We start from the raw sequence: 25090 nt of genomic DNA on the forward strand, positions 1-25090 counted from the left end.
AACATGACATCATTGTGGGGCCCATAAATACATGTTAGACAAACAATCCGATTTGGATCACCTTCTTGCCCATGTTTTTTCTACAAATTCCCCTTAGTGTTGACTTAGGCTTTGAAGTATGGCTTCCCAAGCAAGTTTGTGTCTCATATCACTATAAAAGGAACCATTGTCTTCCTCAAATACTCATAAATCATAGAAACATCAAGTCTCAATCCCTCCTCTCTCTCATCATTCTTCTTATTTTCTTGGTTTAAATCACCACCACCCCTCACAGTATCACCGCCATAAGACCACCACTTCCTCACCCTTATTATCCCATTGATTTGGCACTCAAACTGCACCCAAACACCACCTCCATCACAACCTCTCTCCCTCCGGTCGACCTACTTTCGGAAGAAGGAAGAAACGAGACAAGAACCATCGCCACCCCCTGTTGTTACCCTCACTGTCGTCACGTGAGCACTCCAGTCACCACCAACCTCTCACACATCGACCACATCTTTTGTTCCATCGTATGTCCATTCCCCCCCCCCCCCCTCCGATATATTTTTTTTCATTTGTTTCTATCAATCGCAAAAACCCAACCGGAGTACCATTTTTTGTTTCTTTTATGTCTGTCATTCATGGGAAAGAAACATGAGGAGGTCCTCTTATTCAAACTCCATTTCCATATGTTTAAAACTCCCCCTCCCTCGAAAATGTCTTTCAAAATAGATCCTAATCATGTAAACTTTCACTTCATTTAATTAGTTTACACCCTCCTTTGAGATTTGTTAACAAATCAAGTCCTAACCTCTCAAACTTCAATATAATTTATTTAAAACCCACCCAACTTTAAATATTCTTTACAAATGAGTCCAAAGTCTTCAAACTTTCAATTTAAGTAAATGCAAACCACCCTTTGGGAAATTCTTTACAAAATAAGTCCAAAAGTCAAACACAAATTTAAAATAAACTATTTTAGCCCCTTCTTCGGTTTATTTTTCAACAAAATTTGTCACATTCAAATTATTTATTTTAACAACTCAACCCTATAGTTTGGTTAAATTACAAAACAACCCACATGTAACGCCCGTAGATCAGGGCTAGTCAATTTAGAGACAATAAGTGTCAAAAATGACTTTTTATAGAAGATTATTTAGAAGGATTAATCTTAACTAAGTTGTAGTATATGTTACAAGGATTCCGTACATATAAAGAACGTCGAAATCCGAGTTATAACGAAGAAGTTTTGACCTGTCGAAGTTTCGCGATAGAACCGGCACGACGCTGAGTGACGTAAAATGTGAATTTATGTTAGAGTGATTTCTAGCATTAGTGCTCTAAACGAAAGTAGTAGAGTTCGTTAAACCGAGAGCGTTCATAAAAAGAACGTCCAAATTTGACTTCGTATAAGGAGTTATGATTTTTCTAAATTTCGACAAAGCAGTATGCAGCCCGAAACTCTAATTCATGATCAAGTGATTCTAGCTGAAACAATCTAAATGAGAATCGAAGATCTTGTTGATAGTAGTTCAACAGTAAAAAGACAGAAGAAAACGGACGTCAGATGAAGAAGTTAAGAATTTTTAACGGACATTTCGTGTCCCGGCATGTTAAAAATATAATAATAATAATAAAATCAAAATTAGCCGACGGAGTCTAAATGAAAGTTGTAGAGCTTAGTCTCACGTACGTGGTGATATAAAGAAAGTCAAAAATGGATCTCGTATGCGAAAGTTACGTAGGTTTGAAGTTTGCTTAATCGACTTACGCCAAGCATAATGGTGTACGCCTGGTGTACCCGGATGCATGAACCGCCTCGGACTGCAACCGACCTGACCAAGACTCGAGTACCATACGTAAGCTCTGACATCGTGAACGCCCAGCATACCTAAGATTACGCCCAGCGTAATCCTTCTTCCAGCACCCTATAAATAGAATGTGAGGGCAGCCGGCCTTTTTGCTCAATTTCTCTTCTCTTTCTCTCGTTTTGCATCGATTTTCGTGCAAGAGATACCCCGAAGTACCGGTATCATTTTCGAGCCCAGTCCTGAAGCCCCGAAGATCCCGAGAAGTGAAATTTCCAAGTCGAAGCTCTGCCCGCGAGAAGCTCGGTTTTTGTGAAGTTCTCCCGGTTTCACCGAAGAATACTATTTCTACAAGTTGTAGTGTTGTCCGGTCGTCTTCTCTATCAAGTGGGTGTGTAGTTGCTTTCTTCTAACACTTAAATATGAAGTATTTGCTATGAAATATGTGCTATGTGTTATATATTGTTTGTTTATTTGAGATGGGTGTGGAATAGATGTTTTGTATAGGTTTTTAATGAATTAAACCGTATATGCATTTCATATCTACAAGTATGTTGGGTAGAACACTGGTAGATGAAATATTGGTGACTATAAGACATAGTGCCTATTGTGTAAACCCTGGTAACTATGAGACATAATTCCTGTTGTGTAAACCCTAGTGACAATGCGACGTAATGCCTATTGTATAAACCCTGGTGACTATGAGACGTAGTGCCTATTGAGTAAGCTTTGGTGACGATGCGACTTCGTGCCTAATTGATAAAGCTTGGTGACGATGTGACTTCGTGCCTATTTGATAAACCCTTGTGACAATGTGACTTCGTGCTTGTTGAGTAAACCTTGGTAACTATGGAGTTAGCGCCTGATAGCTATGGATTTAGTATCTGATAGATAAACTTTGGCAGCAATGGACTTCGTGCCAATTCCTTAGGTAAATCCTTAGGAATGAAGGAATGAAGGATAATTGGTTCTTAGGATAAACGCATAAGAAATAAAGAATATAATGGGGATAGGTAATTGGGTTGATTGTTTGATGATTAAATATAATAAGTATATTATTGTGGGTTGAAAACCCTATATGCTCACCAGGCTCCCAAGCCTGACCCACTCAGTTTTCTTTGCATTACATGTAATGGCACAACAGTATAAGTTGGTGGACTTGATGAGAGATTTTGGATTATAGATCAATAGTTATAAATGACTGTTGTAAGGTCTAATTTATATTGTTTATGCTTTTGGTCTGTATCGAAACATGACATCCCGAAATTTTGTTATTTAATGAAAATACATTTCTTTAAAGAAATGCATTGATAAATTCTTATCATATTTCATTTTGGGAACAAATTCCGAAACTTTTTTTAATTAAAAGATTACTCTAATTTATAAAACAAAGCATAAACAAATCGGTCTTTTCTGGCCGTGATTTTGGGGATGTCACAGTTGGTATCAGAGCATTAGTTTAAGCGAAATAGGAAATTGTAGGATTTCTAGACTTAAACTTAGAATGCTAAGTGAAGATTGTGAGATGTGTGTCTGTTATATTTTAGACACGAGCACTAGTTTATTTTAGGAAAGTTGCATAAATTATTTTTTTATGTGCTAAATGTTATATGCTGCCATATATGATATTATTTGTTCGGATTTATGGTCTATTGTCGACCGGATCGGGAAACCTTATGTGTTTAGGGTTCTAAGCGTACGTCTACGATATTAGAACTACCATGTAAACGTTTCGGAGGGATAGGGATGATATATGTATCTATCATGAACGAGGATTTAAATTCACCTTATTCAGTGTATAGATCCAGAATGGCAAGAACTAGAAGCGGAGTTGGAAACGCAAATGAGAACAGTAATCAACCACCAGTGATTGAGCAAATACCTGTTGTAGTTGCAGCACCTGAACCAATGACGATGGTTGGGGTACAAGCAATGATGCAGGCGATGTTGGATCGTCAAATAGAGGAGACCAGGCGGTTGCTTCAACCGAATCGTGAAAAATTGTCAATTCAAGTGGAAGAGCCCGAAGTGAATGGAGGGCATTCGGAAGGAGGGAACTACAGTGGGACCGTTGGTCAAGTCAACCCACCAATAGTTCGCCGAAACAACCATGATGAAGGAAATGACGGACGTGGATGCAAGTACAAGGATTTCATGGCATCCAAACCACCGTGTCTTTCTTAGAGCCCGACACTAGTGCAAGTCATGGACTGGATCTCCGAGATGGAGACAATGTTTGAAAGTTGTGAGTGTAGCAACAGACAGAAGACCGTTCTTGCAATTCCTCTATTAAAATTTGGAGTACTGAGCTGGTGTAAGTTACTGGCTGGTTCGATGCCCAAGGGGGAAGTTAGCAAGATGTCTTGGGAAGAGTTTGTGGTGCAACTGAAAATGCAATACTGCTCTGAGCAGGATCTTCTGGAAATCAGCAATGAGTTCCACAATATGAAGAAGGGAAAATTGAGCGTCACTAAATACGCTACAAGCTTTATGGAGAAGATGAAGCTTATTCCATACCTTATTCCAGCTGAACTTTCCATGGCCAACAAGTTTGCCAATGGATTACCAGCAGAATTTGGTCCGATAGTTAAGCAAGCAACCACTCTGAAAGCTGCCATTTGGGAAACCAAAAATGTTGAGGCCCAAATAAAAGAAAAGGGTCTGGAGAGAGCTGAAGTTGGAGAGAAAAGGAAACATGAAGAATCTTCAATGATCAACAAAGAAACCAAATTCTCAAAATCTGGAGGAAGAGATGAAGCTAAGTGGTGTGAGAAGTGTAAAAAGAAACACTTCGGGAAGTGTAGCGAGGACACGACCTGCTACAAATGTGGGAAGACAAGGCATTTTGCCAACAAATGTGTAGCTAACAAGACGGTGTGCTACAGATGTAATGAAGAATGGCATATTTCTAGAGACTTCCCAAAGAAAAACGCACCACCACAGCCAAGGGTGTTCCACATGCTCCTCGACGAAGCAGAAAACGATGGGAGGATTAAAAGATGAAAACTTCATATCAATATATAAAGTCTGTATGTAGCTTAGTAGAGGCATAGTATAGGGTGAACTCGAACCTTTGTGTAATCGTTTCAAGAATTAATATAAACCCTGGTTTTGTTATCTGATGTGTTGAATGATTATATGATTTATGTATGGTGACTTGGTTGACTGCGAGACAATACTTGGGACGAGTATGACTAGGTGTGAATGGTAGTAGAGATCTATACTACCGGAAGCACAGGACTCACACTTGGATCAGGGAAAGTCACAAGGTTACCAAGAAGCTATTAGTTGATTCCGTTTTATTCAAGTATGTCATTACCCTTCTTTTGGTAATGGCTAGTAGGATGATGTTTATTCTAACCCTAGTGGTCATATTAAATTGAGTCCGACTATGATGACTTGGTTACATGGTCTAGAGGACCAAGTTCGATGTAACATCTGGCTTAAGTCAGAAGATTGCAATCATTTTACAATCCCTATTTCGTTGATGATTCCAGGATGTAATCATCCTAAGGGGGTGATAATTGTAACGCCCGTAGATCAAAGCTAGTCAATTTAGAGACGATATGCGTCAAAAATGACTTTTGATGGAAGATTATTTAGAAGGATTAATCTTAACTAAGTTGTAGTATATGTTACAAGGATTTCGTACATATAAAGAACGCCGAAATCCAGGTTATAACGAAGAAGTTATGACATGTCGAAGTTTCGCGATAGAACCGGCACGATGCTGAGTGACATAAAATGTGAATTTACGTTAGATCGATTTCTAACCTTAGTGATCTAAACGAAAGTCATATAGTTCATTAAACCGAGAGCGTGCATAAAAAGAATGTCCAAATCTGACTTCGTATGAGGAAGTTATGATTTTTCTAAATTTCGACTTAGCAGTATGCAGCCCGAAACTCGAATTCGAGATCGAGTGATTTCTAGCCAAAACAATCTAAACGAGAATCGAAGATATCGTTGATAGTAGTTCAACGGTAAAAAGACATACAAAAACGGACGTCAGATGAAGAAGTTATGAATTTTTAACGGATATTTCCTGTCCCGGCTTGTTAAAAATATAGTAATAAAAATAAAATCAAAGTTAGCCGACGGAGTCTAAACGAAAGTTGTAGATCTTATATTCACCTAAGTGTGGATATAAAGAATGTCGAAAACGGAGTTCGTATGCGAAATTACGCAACTTTGAAGTTTACTTAATCGAATTACGCCAAACATAATGGTGTACGCCCAGCGTACCCAGATGCATGAACCGCCTCGGACTACAACCGACCTAACCAACACTCGAGTGCCATATGTAAGCGTTGACGTCGCGTACGCCCAACTTAATCCTTCTTCCTGCACCCTATAAATAGAATGCGAGGGCAGCCGGCCTTTTTGCTCATTTTCTCTTCTCTCTCTCCCGTTTTGCGTCGATTTTCGTGCAAGAGATGCCCCGAAGCCCCTGTATCATTTCTGAGCCCCGAAGCAAGTCCCGAAGCCTCGAAGATCCCGAGAAGTGAAATTTCCAAGCCGAAGCTCTGCCCATGAGAAGCCCGGTTTTTGTGAAGATCTCCCGGTTTCACCGAAGAAAACTACTTCTACAAGCCGTAGTGCTATCCGATCAGCTTCTCTATCAAGTTAGTGTGTAGTTACTTTCTTCTGACACATAAATATGAAGTATTTGCTATGAAATACGTGTTATGTGTTATATATTTTTTGTTTATTTGAGATGGGTATGGAATGGATGTTTTATAAATGCTTTTAATGATTTAAACCGTATATGTATTTTATATCTACAAATATGTTTGGTAGAACATGGGTAGATAAAATATTTGGTGGCTATGAGACGTAGTGCCTATTATGTAAACCCTGGTGACTCTGAGAGGTAGTGCCTATTGTGTAAACCCTGGTGACTATGCGACGTAGTGCCTATTGTATAAACCCTGGTGACTATGAGACGTAGTGCCTATTGAGTAAGCTTTGGTGACGATGTGACTTCGTGCCTAATTGATAAACCTTGGTGACGATGTGACTTCGTGCCTATTTGATAAACCTTGGTGATGATGTGACTTCGTGCTTGTTGAGTTAACCTTGGTAACTATGAAGTTAGCGCTTAATAGCTATAGATTTAGTATCTGATAGATAAACTTTGGCAGCAATGGACTTCGTGCCAATTCCTTAGGTAAATCCTTAGGAATGAATGAATGAAGGATAATTGGTTCTTAGGGTAAACCCTTAAGAAATAAAGAAGATAATGGGGATGGGTAATTGGGTTGATTCTTTGATGATTAAATATAATAATTATATTATTGTGGGTTGAAAACCCTATATGCTCACCAGGCTCCCAAGCCTGACCCACTTAGTTTTCTTTGCATTACAGGTAATGGCACAAGAGTATAAATTGGTGGACTTGACAAGAGATTTTAGATTATAGATCAGTAGTTATAAATGACTATTGTAAGGTCTATTTTATACTGTTTATGCTTTTGGTTTGTATCGGAACATGACATCCTGAGATTTTGTTATTTAATGAAAATACATTTCTTTAAAGAAATGCTTTGATAAATTCTTATCATATTTCATTTTCGGAACAAATTCCGCAACATTTTTTTTAGTTAAAAGATTACTCTGATTTATAAAACAAAGCATAAACAAATCGGTCTTTTCTGGCCGTGATTTTGGGGATGTCACACCACACCTAATAATTCATACCAAACTTTCCATTTGATTTATTAGGTAACCTGATTAATCTCGGCGGTTCGTTTTAGAAGCTACATGTTTCGGTCTCTCACGTCAAATTCTCGAAACAAAGCAACAACCGCATGTTCAAGTGAGTGTCACGGCCCCTCTTTTATATTTTTATATGCTTTGGGGAGAATACATGTGCTTAATTGTACTAGTTGATACAAAAATACACATAAAATATTATTATTTATGTAGAAACTATAACTAGTTTATAAAATATTGGTTTGACATTTATATGTAATATACACGTAAAATAGTTTTAAACCTCAATATTTTCATATGTTATGTTGTTAAGATGATACATCAAAATAAAAATAACATATGCCATTTTACTACTAAACAATATGATTTTTATGTGACATTATATGTCATAAATAGCATGTAATACAACTTTGTAGTATTTCTAAAGATTTAAGCTATACATGTATATGTGCAAAGTTGATGCATGAAACATACTTCATTATAAAATCTAGTGCCTTATACTATACATGCATCACTTATCCAATTATAAGTTAGGGTTGAGAGTTATTCCCATACCTTAGCTAAGGGCCTTTCGGTGAGACTATATTCATTAGCTAAGTCTAAACACCTAGCATACCCACACTATTATAACTATTAATCTTCGGAGCCAGATACCTATGTATATATATATATATATATATATATATATATATATATATATATAGGGTTGACATCCCCACATGCGGTTCCAAGATAAAATCTGGACCGATCAATCGAAGCGGGAGATAAGTATTTATTATCATTACTACGACGTACAATGAAGAGTTTTAGGGGGTACTCTCAGTCACATAGCTCGGTTATAGGACTCACTATAAACATTAACTAGAATCTCTCTCTTTTACTACATACCTTGGGCTTGGTTGTTTTCAAAACTATTTTAAGTATTATTTACTTGTGAAAAGATACACTTGTGTTTTCAAAGCTTATTCAAAGTTCCTTTACAAACACTATTTTAAGTATGGTTATACTTAAAAAGTAAATACTTTTTAGAGTTTTTAAAAGTATCATACTATTGTTAGCAGAAAACATGTAACTCTCACCAACCTTGTGTTGACCCTCAAAACTACATGTATTCTCAGGGAATCAGTAATTCAAGCATTCAGACGATGAATAGTCATGGATTTCAGGCAATCTAGTTTAATAGTTTTTGTTATGTCTGCCTATCTATTAAGAAAGTTCATGTATTATTACCTATAAGAACCATGTATTCAAACATAAAGATGGAATACAAATGTTTTTTTGTTTATTGTTGTACTTGGGAAATATATTCAATTTACTTATGATCCATGAACATAGTCGCACAGCCTAGAATGTTCCGCCGCCTTGGTTGGGGGTGTGAGAGATTGGTATCAAAGCTAAATTGACTATACAGAACTCGTATCCTCGAAAGAGGAATACAACTATAGCAACAAGCACCTCGTAAAAGTATTATTATTAATCACAACCCTCTAGTGTTTCTTGTCTCACCCTCATCTATACTTAGTAGTCTTGGAGTACAAACAAAATTTACTAATACTACAAACCTCACCAACACTAATATATTATAGTTATATATATATATATATATATATATATATATATATATATATATATATATATATATATATATATATATATATGCTCTGACCCGCGATGAGAACACTTAATAAAATTATAAACATCCCTTCAACTAAAACTACCCACTCAACCCTTTAGGTCAAATGCCTTAACTAAGGTTAGTACCGTAGATAATCCATACCAGAAATAAACATGCAACGCGCGCCTATGTTTTTTATGGTTGGGCTGGTGGACAACCAACCTTGAGTAAGGTGTTTGACTAACTACAAAAGTTGAGATTTTTAGAGATTGAAGAATGTTCTCAAGATCGTTGCAGATGCCTAGTACCTTAGAAACCTTATATCAACCCTAAAACAACGTATACATTTTAAATCATAAAAATACTAAAAAAATCTAGGATAACACTTGTATTTTCCTAGTTTGCCTATATTCGAGGAACCAATAACTCTGCTACCTTCGTAGCAGAGAAACTCATAACTTCCCCGTCAATTATTCAGTAGTCTACAAAATTCTCTCTTCCAAAGATGACCAATATTTCCAATCTCTCTCTATTATCTAAAATCGGAAGGATTTCAATTATCTATATATCATTTGGAAATATGTAGGCTTTGAAGAATCGATCGGTCTCTATAACTTGGAAATCTGTATGATTTTAGGAATCGATCGCTCTTTATAACTTAGAAATCTTTAGGATTTCATGGAGAAGTTACACTAATACACCGTCTTATACGTACTTGCTTCTGACTATACAGTGAAAAAATAAACTTAATGTATCTTTCTAAACGTATTAGGACGATGGCCCCATGAAGGAGTCCACGAGTTCGTCCACCACCAACTCCCTGATGCAATCGAAGAAGTGCTCCAAAAGTAATCCAAACCTCAGGAGAAACTCCAAACCCTGGAGGTGCTCCAGGAGAAACTAATGAAAACCCCACAATTTCAAATGGATTCTGCTCTAATGCAGACCCTGCTTGCACAAGGGATTGCTATAGCCTTAGCCGCATATGAGGCTACCCAAAATGACAACAACAGGAACAGTAGAAATGGTGGCAGCACACCAATATCAAACCGAAACAATTCACGGCGTTTTTCATATAAGGATTCCATGGGCTGCAAACCCCAATCCTTCTACTGAACGGAAGGAGCCATCGGTCTATCCCGCTGGATAGAAAATATGGAAACTGTATTATGCATCAATGCTTGCACTAAGGACTGTTGAGTGAAATACAAAACTTGTACACTGATGGATTCCACCTTGACTTGGTGGAATAACCATTCTAAGTCCATGGGGATTGATGAAGCCCATGCCATGCACTGGGAACCTCTTAAGCAAATGCTGATCAAAGGATATTGCCCAGGAAAGGAAGTACAGGCTCTAGAGAAGGAGCTTTGGAACCTTACCATGAAAGGATCAAAGGTGGCTACCTACACCTCTCGATTCAATGACCTTGCTAAATTTTGTACGGGAATGGTGACCTCGGAAGACAAAGAGATAGAAGGATATACTTAGGGACTATCTTCACCAGTCTAAGGTCTGGTTACAACATCCAGACCCTCCTCTTTCAATAGTGTCAAGCAATTGGCCTATCAGTTGACTGAGCAATGTATTCGTCAGGGTACCATGACCCCCCCCCCCAAAAAAAAAAGAACCAAGCTGAAAGTATAAAGAGGAAGTTCCATGGAAAGCCAAAACGGAACTTCAAGCATCGCAAGCCCAAACCAAAACCTATGGTTTTGTATGCTGCAATCATAAACGTTCCTACCTATATGGAACAAAGTACACCAACCACAAAATCCTTAAACACATATTTGATCAGAAGGAGGCACTACCTATATGGAACAAAGTGTGTTGTCTTCACCGACCACAAAATCCTTCAACACATCTTTGATCAGAAGGAGCTCAACATGAGACAACGAAGGTGAGTCGAATTGCTAAATGATTACAAATGTGAAATTCTTTATCATCCTAGAAAAGTGAATGTCATAGCAGATGCTTTAAGCAGGAAAAAGAGAGCAAAGCCACTTCGTTTAAAGGCTCTAACCTTAACCATCCACTACAATCTCACCACCCAAATTCATGATGCTCAGCAAGAAGCAATCAAACCCAGGAATATGATGGAGGAAAACCAACAAGGTGTCGATAAACAGTTTAACCGCAAGGAAGATGGAGCATGATATTTCATGAACCGAATTTGGACCCCAAAGTTTGGTGAAGTTAGGAGTTTAGTTTTAAACGAAGCTTATAAATCGAGATACTTAATACATCCTTGATCAGTTAAGATGTATCTCGATCTGAAAAAGCTTTGTTGGTGGCCTAATATGAACGCAAAGATTGCCACCTATGTCAGTAAATGCTTGAATTGCGCCAAGGTCAAAGCAGAGTACCAGCAATACCATAATGGAAATGGGAACAAATAACCATGGACTTCATAATAAAGCTGCCAAGAAAATCAAGCAGTTATGACACCATCTCGATGGTGGTTGACCGTTTGACCTAGTCCGCCTATTTCCTAGCCATCAAAGAGACCGACAAGATGGAGAAACTCACCAGGACCTATCTTAAGGAGATAGTCAGACTACATGGTGTACCTATATCTATCATCACAGACCAAGACAGCAAATTCACTTCCATTTTTTGGCAATCACTACAAAGGTCCCTAGGAACCAAACTTGATATGAGTACAGCATGCCATCCTCAAGTAAATGGCTAGAGCGAAAGGACAATACAAACTCTGTAAGATATGCTTTATGCTTCTATGATAAACTTCGGGAATGCATGGGACACTCACTTTCATTTTTCGCATTTTCATATAAACGCCGCTCCATTCGAGGCCTCGTATGGGCGCAGATTCTATTCTCCAATATGTTGGGCAGAATTTGGAGATAGTCAACTAGCTAAAAAGCATGTTGGAGACACTCTAATCACTAGTACCAATATCATTCATGAAACGAAGGAGAAGATCATTCAGATAAAGGAACGATCAAAGGTCGCACGTAGTCGACATAAAAGCTATACTGACATAAGACGCACACCATTAGAATTCAAAGTAGGAGACTGTGTCCTCCTAAAGGTTGCTCCATGGAAGGGTGTCATCAGATTTTGAAAATGAGGTAAAATAAACCCCCATTATATCGGACCTTTTGAAATCGTGGAAAGGATTGGTTCGGTGGCCTACAAACTCAAGTTACCTCAAGAACTCATCAAATTTCATGGTACCTTCCACGTATGTAATCTTAAAAAGTGTCTCTCTAATAAGAACGTCTTCATTTCACTCAATGAGATCCAGGTCAACACTAAACTTCACTTCATGGAGGAACTGTTGTAGATCGTGGATCGAGAAATCAAAAGCCTCAAACAAAGTCGTATACCAATAGAAAAAGTCTGATGGAACTCTCATAGAGGACCATAGTTTATTTGGGAATCTAAGGATCAAATAAAATAAAACTACCCGGAACTGTTTAGTGATGCTCCCTCCACTAGTGGAATGAAATCATAGTAGAACAAAGTAGCCTAGAACTTAATAATTTTGGGACGAAACTCCCTTAACGGAGAGGTAATGTGACATCCCGGAATTTAGGTCAAAGACCATGAACTGCCAATTCATAGTAAATCTCTTTGTAATTTGACTCATTGAGTTTTAATGCATCCTATGTAAAATAAATGAGTTCATTTGAACTATTAGAATATACCAGATGATATCTTACTTCCAAATGTGTAAACTCCCAAAGAATCAAACTGCTAAAACAGTAACCTTAGTTAATGTGTCTGAAATATTAAAAATTTGTATTAAGCAGTTGTGAGCAAAGAAAAGATTTTTAACTCATAGTACATGTTCCCCTGTTTCCAAAAATATAAACACCGTCCAAAACAGAGTTCGTATGTAAAAATGTGACAGTTATAAGAATACAAACCAGTAAAACACTAACCTTCTTTAAACTATGAAAACTATATCTATCCGTTTAGGCACTTGCACACCTCATAAGGAAATTCTGAGAGCGTTTTTGGACTCAGGCTATGTCTAATATTTAATTTTATACTTCAAAAATTTTAGCAAAAATATTTGCAAAAGTCGAAAAATCGAGCGTTTGGGCCATTTAGACGCGAAATTTTAAGTACGGTTTCTCGGACTTCTGTAACTCAAAAAATTAATCCGTTCGGGGTTTTGGAATCCTTGTACTTGGCTCTATCAAATGACATTTTTAGAAAAAAAATTCGATGTCGAGATTTCGATACCTCAAATTAGGCGTTTTTTTGGGACATTTGCTAAACATAACAACATTATGGGGACCACAAAGACTTGTTACTTAAAAAAATCTGATTTGGATCACCTTCTTGCCCATGTTTTTCCTACTAATTCTCCTTAGTGTGTACACTTCATCACCTAGTACTAGTATTGGACTTTGGTGTGTTGACTTAGGATTTGAAGTATGGCTTCCCAAGCATGTGTATGTTTCATATCACTATAAAAGTAACCATTGTCTTCCTCAAATACTCACAAATCAAAGGAACATCAAGTCTCAATCCCTCCTCTCTCCATTCTTCTTATTTTCTTGGTTTAAATCACCAACGCCCCTCACCGTATCACGACCATAAGACCACCACTCCCCCACCCTTATTACCCTATTGATTTGGCACTCAAACTCCACCCAAACACGACCTCCATGATAGCCTCATTCCTTCTCGTCAACCCACTTCCGAAAAAAGGTAGAAATGAACCAGCAATCGTCGCTACCCATAGCTGTCCCCCTCACTGCCATCGTGTGAGCACTCTAGTCACCACTAACCTCTCACCCATCAACCACCTCTACTGCTACATCATAAGTCCACCCCTCCCCTCCTCCATTATATATATATATATATATATATATATATATATATATATATATATATATATATATATATATATATATATGTGTGTGTGTGTGTGTGTGTGTGACATCCCCTAATTTCTCGGCCAGAAAATACCAAATTAATTTATGCTTTTAAAATAAACTCGGAGTAATCCTTTTAATAGATGTTGCGGAATTTGTTCCCAAAACAAAACATGATAAAAATTTATCAAAACCTTTCTTTAAGAAATATATATTTTCATTTTATACCAAAACCTCGGGAAGTCATGTTCCGATACAGATCAAAAGCATAAACAAGACATTATAAGCCTTACAACTGTTATTTACAACTACTGGTCTATAATCCAAAAATCTCTCTTCATCATCCGACTATGCTCGGGGTCCACTGCCTGTAATATAAAAAGCTGAGTGGGTCAGGCTTGGGAGTCTGGTGAGCATATAGGGTTTTCAACCCACAATAATAGTAAATCTATTAGATTCATCAATCAACAATAACCCTGAGTACCCATTCCCGTTATCCTCACTTTACGTCCCTAAATACCTATCACAAGGGACCTAGCCTAAGGAATATCATCGGGATAGACACTACTGCTAAGGGGACTCCTCAGCCATACATGTCCTAAAGGCAACCATGAGGGGGTTGGAGTACACCAATGAACATATAGTTCACCAACACCTACAAGTTGCGAAACTGCTAGTGTTCTACTGGACTGTCTAGAAAGGTTCGTGGTCGTCATCTATACTCCGCTAGATGACTACAACAACAACATCGAGTCCTCTCATCATTTTAACACACATCGACTATTTCGTCTACCCATGTTTTACCCAACATATTTGTAGATAAAATACATATACATTTTAAAACTTGTATAAAACATCTATTAAACAGTCACCTCAAATAAAGAATTAATATAACTACACATAGCACGTATTTTATAAAAATATACTTCATATCTATGTGTAAGATCAAAGTGACTACACACTTACACGATCACTACTAGAAAAAAGGCCTTTACGATGCTCATTATGCGTCGTAAAACGCTCAGACGACGCGCTTTTGCGCATCGTCTATTTACGACGTGCATTTACGACACGCATTTATGAAGCGCAGTTATGACACGCAATGTGTATCAAGGAAGGCCCTGTCATAAAGGAAGACGACACGCATTTGCGTTTTGTAACCTTACGACGCACGTGTTTATGACACGCAATGCGTATCAAGAAAGCCCTTGTCATAAATGAAGATGACACGCATTTGTGTGTCATAAACTTCAGTAACCATTTACGATATGCATTTACGACGCGTCTTTACGATACTCGTTCACGCATAATACAAAAATATGTAAACAAATATATACCAAAACTATCAATTTCATCCAATAACATCATGTCAAAAAATTGTAATACATTGATATTAAAGGGATCTAATTGTACACTGTTATTAAGAGGTTTTCTCTAACTATATGTTCTTGTTTCTACTTCTTATTGGTATGCTTCTTTTGTTTCCATATGATACCTGTGGAGGCTCCACCCATTTATCACTCACAATCTTCTTAAAGTCAACCTTGTGAGAATATCAACACCCTTTAAGTCAAAAGTCATAAGTTGAAATGGTAAATACCTGTGAAACAGCCTGTTTACACAACTGATGCACTATCTCATAATTCATTACAACTCCTGTGAAATGTATCACACATGAAAAATGAGGGCAAAAATGTAAAAAGTCAAAAAAGGAACACTTACCATCTTCTCGTACAATACCATCATGCCCATCTGAAGAATACGGGTCTAGAGAACATTTGTGTAGATGATCTGTTCATGTGATTTCACCAACAGGTAAATATAAATATAGTTACTTTTAGTAAAAACTTAAAAGAAAATATAGGTTGAATGGAAATTCTTACAAGAAAAGGGTACTTGTCTTTAAGCAACCTGATTGTTCGAGGTATTAATCCCGAATCATTATATGTTTCATCTCCTGTAAGGGGTCTAAAGAGGCAAAACACAATCATCATGTAACATTTTTTCAAATATTTCAAAGTATAAAAATGCCTTAATAAAAATAAATAGATATTGTTAAATATTAAATTTAGCACATTTAAGAAAATAGATAACAACCTTTAATGCATCTGGAACTTTTGGGGAATGCACAATACTGTTGACCCCAACATCACGGGCCTTTTCGACCTGTACCAAGTATACTGTTAACATAAAGCTATTTGAAAATAAATGAAATCTCAAAGTAACATGATTGATCCATAGTTAAATCAAGACTTGTCATTTATATTTGAAAATAAATGAAATCTCAAGGTAACATGGGGAGGGGTATTATCAGTATTTTGGGGTGAGACACTATTTAGGTTATGGAGATTACCATGGGGAGGGGTATTATCAGAAGAAAAGCTACAAGGAACAACAGAACACAAAAGGTCCTCCATTGGGGACACACTAAGAGGCATATCAGGGGCAGTATCGGAAAGAAATTTACTGTTATTGGTAGTTTTTTGGTGTGTATCTATATCTTTAGGAGGTATGCTTGATTGAGAAACAGTAGTGTCCTGTTTTTGTATGGTTGAATTCATATTAAGGGCAATATCGGCAGATTTCGAGAGAAAACTTGATTCATTTAAAGCAAATGGTTGAGGGTTGTTGTTGTCTGTAATTGCAGGAATGCCAACTTTGTTCTAAAAACAAGAAGCAATTTAACAAACATTGAAGACTAAGTTCTAATGGACCTACCAACATCACAAAAGTTTATATTTTTATGGTAGACAACACAACAAAATATACAAGGATTAAATTTAGTCATACAACACATAATAGTTAAAGGGCTAAGCTAAATCATTAAAACAATGAAAGTAAAGTACATTGTCCTTTTTTTGTACCTTGAAGGAGAAACTACTAAATGATAGTTGACACAAGATTGTGATCTAACTTCTGCATGACCTCCATACTCATCAGGAACATCCTCCTGTAAATATTATTCAAGAGTATAAAAAATGGTTATAAATTTTGGGTGTGTGTAAATTTATCATAAAAAAAGAGCTTGTTTGAAAAGACCAAATTGTCACCTGGATCGCATGGCCGGTATGTCGGACAACCATCATTTGAAACTTTTCATGCATTTTTCCTATTGTGAGAGCCCTGGTACATAAAACAGTATAAACAAATGGCATTATCACAATCTAGTAAGTTGTATATGAAACAAATTTATCACACTAATTCTAAACAGTATGTAGGGGTAGTTTTCATTAAAAAAAAAAAAAAAAAAAAAAAAAAAAAAAAAAAAATCACAACTTTTTAACCAAATAAACAATATGTAGGGGCGGTTTGGTCAAAATTATTAAACTATTTTTTATCAAAAAAACAGTATGCAGGGGTAATTTAGTCAAAAACTCCTAAAATCACTATTTTTTAAACAAAAAAATAATAATCTAGGGGCAGTTTGGTTAAAACTGTTAAAATCATAATTTTTTTATCAAAGAAACAGTATGCAGGGACATTTTGGACAAATATATATATATATATATATATATATATATATATATATATATATATATATATATATATATATATATATATATATATATATATATATATTAAAATCACTATTATTTTTACCAAAAAAACCATATGTAGTACAGTTTGGATAAAAAATTATTAAAAAAAGAAGATGTATATAAGGGCATAAAACAGAAAATAAAATATTATACATACATTAAAGCACACATACCTGATGATAACACATTGGATTCCTCGAATAAGAAAGATAAAAGATGATTTCTAGTTTTTATGATGTTTTTTAAACCTCTATCAGACCATTGTCGTTAAAATTTAGAACAAAGCAGTGGTTTTATTAAAAAAGAAGAAACAAGAAGGCCAGTGTATAAAAATAATAATATGAACAAGGAATGCATAATATGAGTTAAAGATAGATACATGAAACAAAAACTCACACCATGTCTAACGTCTACAAACAAGAAAAACAAATATCAAATGGCCTCTCTCTGTATAGTAGAATTAAATAAACAGCAATCATCATATAATATATATAGAGACTATTTACCTAAATACCCTTACCTCTTCCATATCACCACCCATTTCCTAAATCGATCTCATATTATATATATATATATATATATATATATATATATATATATATATATATATATATATATATATATATATATATATATATATAAAAACCACCACCTAACACCTACAAAATCCGGTCAGCTGGCAACCCATTTTCGCTATCATCAAGTTTGATATCAGCCGAATCACCAATCCATAGCTCCACGAAACTAGTTTATTAGTTGACGTTAAATTCAAACGAAGACTCCCAACTGCCAACCACAAACAATAATTCATAAAACACTATAATATATATATATATATATATATATATATATATATATATATATATATATATATATATATATATAAGACAAGACCAAGGCCTTGTTTCATTTTTTTAAACTGGATAACTATGTTGCATTTTCTAGAATAAGTCGAAAAGAAACAAAGCCCGATAATTCATAAACAACACCAAAGTAGAAATTGCAAAATAAAGATACAACAAGATAAAAGCGAAGCCAACCCCTTATCCAGATCCTACTTAGTAATTAAACATAAGTATTGGTCCTGTATTTGATATGGAAGGAGATACATAGAGCCTACTTAGTAATTTTGTTGAACACCCGGGTTCACATGAAGATCTTGCAATTTTAAAAAATGAAATCAATCATTTCCCATCAATTGGTGATTTCAACCTTAACATTAATTAGTAACTTAAAAGTTTAATGTTATCATCATAAATAGGTCTCCTAAAGTACAAAAATAAACTATCTTACTTATTGTATGTCGTGCTTCTGAGTTCTGTGTTGAAATGTTTTGTTCTTGTTCCACAGTTTCTTGGTCGTTTACAATTTCAGGGGTGTTTACGTCATTTTCACAAGTGGTTTCATTGGCTGGTTGTGTATCGGTTTGATTATTAGCCATTAGATCATCACCAGGCTGCTATGGGCCAATGAATTAGGTTCAGCTTGCCCTTCTTTCTCTTCAATTCCAACATCTAATAGTTCTTCTAGAAGAGGCTCGTTTTCAGTTTCCTGACATAACCAAAGAAAATTTTGTTTTTTAGAAAAAAAATGACTATTTTAACCTTCTGTCTAAAGTTGAATTCGTGTGGTTCCACTAATAAAATAATTATCATCCACAAGATTAAACTCCACACATGTCACTGCATCATAAAATCAAACCAAGTAAAAACATATGCGCAATTAAAACCGATTTATAAAAAAAACATAAAAAAAATTGCATTCACTCACCATAGTTGTTATGAGTAAAACTTTTCAGGCATTCATTATGTCTAACTTTACACATTCGAACAGTGTTATCCACAGAAGATGATAGAAGATATTGTATTAGTTTAACAGAGAAGTTTATTAGGACTTTTGCACATTTTGGGTATTTTATAAATAAAGTCTTATAATTCTAAGTTACTAACCCCTTTTCTAGACCATGAAAGGGACAAGATTTCTCCACCATGTCCATGGACCTTAATCTTCAAAAAATTTCCAAATGCGGATAATACAATCTTCACCCGCACTTGCTGAGTATCTACCATCATGACTGAAATTTATAATTGAGATCTAACCATTGTTTGCTGAAAACTCTTGTGCGGAATAAAGAGATGATAATTATTTTGATTTCTTTTTATGTGTGTGTATAGGAACTGAACTGGTTTTTGAGTTTGTGTTATTGGGCATCAAAGTTACTGATTCCTCATGTTTATTTGTGATTCTAGCCACGATACTTAGCTTTTGGAGCCAATTCTTCTTTACTTTCTTCCTCATATCTAACAAATTAACAGTTTCACCTTCTTCACGTGATGACCTATGAGAAGATGAACTAAAATACCTTACTAAACCATCTTCATAGAAGTCGAATGATCTTTTTATCAATATGTCTTCACCTGATTCATCCTAATTTCCGGTTTTGACGCGATTTAAACCAGAAGGTATCAACTCCATGGCTGTATTTGATCAAATAGACAATGATGGCTACCTACACAAAATATGATCTTGAAAGTCTAAATTTCGAGGCAAGTCAAGAATTTTGTCTTCATTTATTTCATCATTGAAATCATCTTCATACTCATCTTATCCTTCTCTGTTTACAAGCCATTTAGAATTTAAACCGATGAATCTCAGGAATTTATCACGACAGGAGTCAACACCTTCCAGATTCCCAACCCAATAATCATAGTCGAATACAAAGGTAGAACAGTCTTCTGGGGAGAAATCGGAGCCTGAGTCAGACATTGAAGCAAACGCCTCACGGGCGTCAAAAAATTCATCTTCGTTATCATTGTAACTACCCATCTTCGAATCCTAAAATTTCACATTGTCAAAACCTAACCGAGAAGCAGAAAAGTAGGGAGAAGGAAATAAGGATCGTGGAATGATGAGGAAATCGCCATTGAAACCTGCATAGTTTTTCAGTTAGGGTTTTACCAAGGTTCTAAATGGCGTGAGACATGGTGTGGCGGCATGGTCAAGCCTCAAACTTAACGAGCCATGGCGAGCCATGACGTTTTTCAAGGCGTGATGTAAGGCGGCGATTTTGTATTAATTTAAAATTATATTACCACATAAATATAAATTTATATTAAATATAACTACTTTTTATAAGTGTTAGATCAATAACTAGTAACAAAAATTTAACGAAAACCACAATACATGTATCTCCGATTAGAAAAGACATAACAAAGAGAAAAAAAAACATGTCTCAAACGAAAAAACACGCGCCAAATCACGCCTTGCCACGCGCCACGCCTAACAGCAACGTTATGAGGCTTTTCGTAACGGCGGAGCCACGCCTCACGCCATGGCGCGCCTTTTAGAACACTAGGTTTTACACAGGAGAAGATGAGAAGATCCAAAATCAAAAACAAAGCTATGAATAGAGGAGAAATTATAGAAATAGAAGAACGAAAACATTAGGAAGAGAGAATAACCAAAGCATATCTTAGTTGGGCTAGGGTGTGGAAATTTGAGCAGTCTCCGACGAGGTCACATGAGTTCGAGGTCGCCGGACTAAAATACCCCTAAGGTCGTTGGAGGAGAAGTGAGCAAAGATGTTGCCGGCAAGGTGAGGCGAGATCATCGATCTTGAAAAAAAAGCCCTAGTCCCTGCGATTTTGTGGAATTTAGTAGTACTATCCTTGCTTGTCTTCTTCTTTTCTTCTTAAATCATAATAACAATCTCCATGAAATCACAAGTTGGGTTTTAGGTTAGAGGGAGAGAGTGGACGACGAAGACCCTAGGCTTATTTCTTGCTAATTGAAAGGGGTGCGGGTTTTAATTTTTCACATGGAATAAGCGGGGGTTTAATTTTTGGGGATTTCATTTCCCCCTTTCAAGAACGCGCGTTTTGAGTAAAACATAAAGCGACATTCATAGAGGACGCACATTTTAGTTAAAGTGCCCTCCATATTTTAATTTTTTTTTACATGAGACACTAATCTAAGGGCATGCAATAATGTGTGACATAAATCCTTAAATTTTTTGAAGAGACGACACTTTTTTAATGTCACTCTCTTTTGCGTAACATAAATCAGTGAGTATCGTGGTTTGAGCATCATAGAAGGGTCTTTTTCTTGTAGTGGATTTAATGACAATCGGGCAGCACTTCATTTCCTAAAACGATCATCTCAAATGAAACCAGGAGTTTTATTGAGAAACCGGACCCTGCGAGGTTTGGGCTTCAAAACCGAAAAGATAAATAATTTTGGGTCTTCGGGCACTTCGGGACGTATTTTGGGTGTTTGGTATAATACCGGGGCTTTGGAGGAAGTTGGAATGGAAAAAATATTGTTTAAGCGGTGAAAAATGACACTTTTCCAAAATATACCTAGGAGGTCTCGCACCCTTCTATTTATAGGGGAGGCTTCTGATTCGAGGGCTGAGAAGCAAACAGGTGTCAGCAAATGCGAGGGTCAGGTGGCATGCACGTGCGAGGCTCCAGCTGTTGGCTTCTGATTGGACCGAGGTCTAGGTCCGACGGGTGCAAGGTGCTGCGCCTGCGAAGCTCATACACGTCAGGAGGGCACGCGTCGAATGGAGGCGAGGCGGCTTCGAATGCGAGGAGTCACCAGACACGCATCCTACTACAGTTGGGCATCTCTTCGTTCGAATCAGCAACGAGCATGTGGCATGCATGCGAGAATCCGGGTGACATGGCCGAACTCTGTCCATGCGAAATTCCTCGGATTTCATGTTTTTTCTTGATTTTTTTCTGCCAAAACTTCTAAAATCCATAACTTTTGCATACGGGCTCCGTTTTTGACGTTCTTTATATGCACGCATATGTAAAATTACGCTCTACAAGCTTCGTTTAGACTTCTTCGGCTAATTTTGATTTTAATTTTAATATTATTATTTTTAACAGACCGGGACAGGAAATCCGTTAAAAATTCATAACTTCTTCATCCGACGTCCGTTTTCGTCTGTCTTTTTACCGTTGTATTACTATTGATGAGACCTTCGATTATCGTTTAGGTTGTGTCGGATAAAAACCACTCGATCTAAAATTCGAGTTTTAAGTTGTCTACTGCTAAGCTGAAACTTAGAAAAATCATAACTTTTTCATACAAAGTCAGATTTGGACGTTCTTTTTATACATACTCTCGGTTTACCGAACACTACGACTTTCATTTAGATTACCAAGGCTAAAAGGTAGTTTATCAAAAACCTACTTTTTACGTCATTCGGCGCCGTGTCGGTTTTGTCACGAAACTTCGACAGGTCATAACTTCTTCGTCATAACTCGGCTTTCAGTATATTTTATATATCTGGAATCTTTCTCGCGACCACTACAACTTTCTTAATAGATATCGGCTTTATTTAATATTTGATTTTGACGCTTATTTTTATTCTTAATTAATCAATTCCTAATAATTAAGCATAAAAAACATAATTCACATAATAATCACATAATTCCCATTTCATTTATTCAAAATGAGTTACAAAGGTTGACCTAGACTATTACATCATCATTAATGCCTATCCTGGAAACACGGGCGTTACAATTCTCTCCCCCTTAGGATGATTATGTCCCCGGAATCACACATAAGCAAACAAATGCGGGTAGCGACTCATCATGTCATTATCCGTTTCCCAGGTGAGATTTGGCCCATTCGTATGTTTCCATCGTACAAGCACTAAATCGACCATCTTGGGTCACAACTTCTTAGTCTTATGGTCAACGATCACCTCTGGTCCTTCAACTAACCTCTTGTTTTCATCCAACCTTAATTCAGAAATTGGAATTATGTCGAGCACATCTCCCGTGAACTTTCTCAAATAACACACATGAAAGGTATTATGAATACCCTCTAGTTCTTCTGGTAATTCTAGCTTGTAAGCTTGATTCCCAATCCTCTGAAGAACTTTAAACGGCCCAATAAACCTTGGACCCATTTTCCCCTTTTACCAAATCTTATAAGTCCCTTCCACGGTGAGACTTTAAGTAAAACCGAATCTCCAACTTCGAATGATATCGATTGTATTTTCTTGTCAGCATAGTTCTTTTGTCGATCTTGGACTGCTAACATCCTTTCCCTAATCACTTTCAAATTTTCAGCAGTCTGATGGACTATTTCAAGTCCCATAAACTGCTTTTCCCCAGCTTCCAGCCAACATGACGGCATTCGACACTTTTCTCCATACAAAGCGTGATAAGGTGTCATCTTAATGCTCTAGTGGAAACTATTATTATAGGAAAATTCTACTACAGGTAAGTGTTCATCCCATTTACCTTGGAATTCTAGGGTACATTCTCTCAGCATATCCTCCAACGTTTGAATTGTTCGTTCGCTCTAACCATCGGTTTGCGGATGGTAAGCTGTACTCAAACACAACTTGGAACCCAATTCCTCTTGTAGACTCCACCAAAACCTTGAGGTAAAACGGCTGTCACGATCTGATACAATCGTTAACAGAACACCTTGAAGCCTCATAATTTCCTTCACGTAAGAATTCGCAAGTTTATACATAGACCATTTATCGTTGGCTGCTATGAAATGCGCACTCTTAGTGAAGCGATCAACGACGACCCAAATCATGACGTGACCATTCTTTGTTCTGGGCAGTTTAGTCACAAAATCCATGGTGATATCTTCCCATTTACCCATAGGTACAGGTAAAGGTTCTAAACTCCCATACGGTTTCTGATGTTGTGCTTTAACCCTTTCACATGTCACACACTCGGCCACATACTTAGCAACATCGAGCTTCATCGTCGGCCACCAATAGTAGGGTTTTAGATCCCTATAAATTTTTGTGCTGTCGGGATGAATCGAGTACATGGTCTTGTGAGCTTCTTCCATCAGAAGATCTCTTACTCCTCCCATCTTAGGTACCCAAAGCCTATCTTGGAATACCTTCAGTCCTTGACTGTTTGTATCAAACACTAACATTTTTCCCAAACGTTCTTCCTTTCGGTCATTTTTCTCTAAAGCTTCCTCTTGAGCTTTCTTTATACTTTCCACAATTGTCAAGACAACTTCAATTCTCAATGCTCTTGGCCTTTTCTTTTCAAGTTATACCTTCCGACTGAGAGCATCAGCGACAACATTTGCTTTACCAGGGTGGTAAAGTATCTCACAGTCGTAGTCCTTGAGTAACTCTAGCCTGCGTCGTTGCCTCATGTTCAATTCCTTCTGATTAAAAAGATATTGAAGACTCTTATGATCGGTGAAAAGTTTGCATTTAGTACCATAAAGATAGTGCCTCCATATCTTTAAGGCGAATACTACCGCTGCCAACTCCAAATCATGAGTGAGGTAGTTCTTTTCATGCTCTTTCAATTGCCTCGATGCATACGCTATCACTTTATCCCTTTGGGTCAGAACACAACCTAACCTAACTCCAGATGCATCGTTATAAACTGCGAAGTCATCAACTCCTTCAGGCAAGGAAAGAATCGGTACTTCATACAATTTCTTCTTGAACTTCTCAAATGCTTCCTTATGCTTCTCGTTCCAAGTAAAAGTAGCTCCTTTGTGGGTCAAAGTTGTTAATGGAGTCGCTATCAAAGAAAAGCCTTGGATAAATCTTCGATAATATCCAGC

General features: G+C 36.8%; 1 pseudogene; it reads right to left on the reverse strand.

Annotated features, from left to right (window-relative positions):
• Window positions 1–18813: 18813 nt before the first annotated feature.
• On the reverse strand, window positions 18814–20338 carry LOC122197486 (uncharacterized; annotated as a pseudogene).
• Window positions 20339–25090: the final 4752 nt, after the last annotated feature.

The sequence above is a fragment of the Lactuca sativa genome, chromosome 4 (assembly GCF_002870075.4).
Source record: "Lactuca sativa cultivar Salinas chromosome 4, Lsat_Salinas_v11, whole genome shotgun sequence".
Classification (NCBI taxonomy): domain Eukaryota; kingdom Viridiplantae; phylum Streptophyta; class Magnoliopsida; order Asterales; family Asteraceae; genus Lactuca; species Lactuca sativa.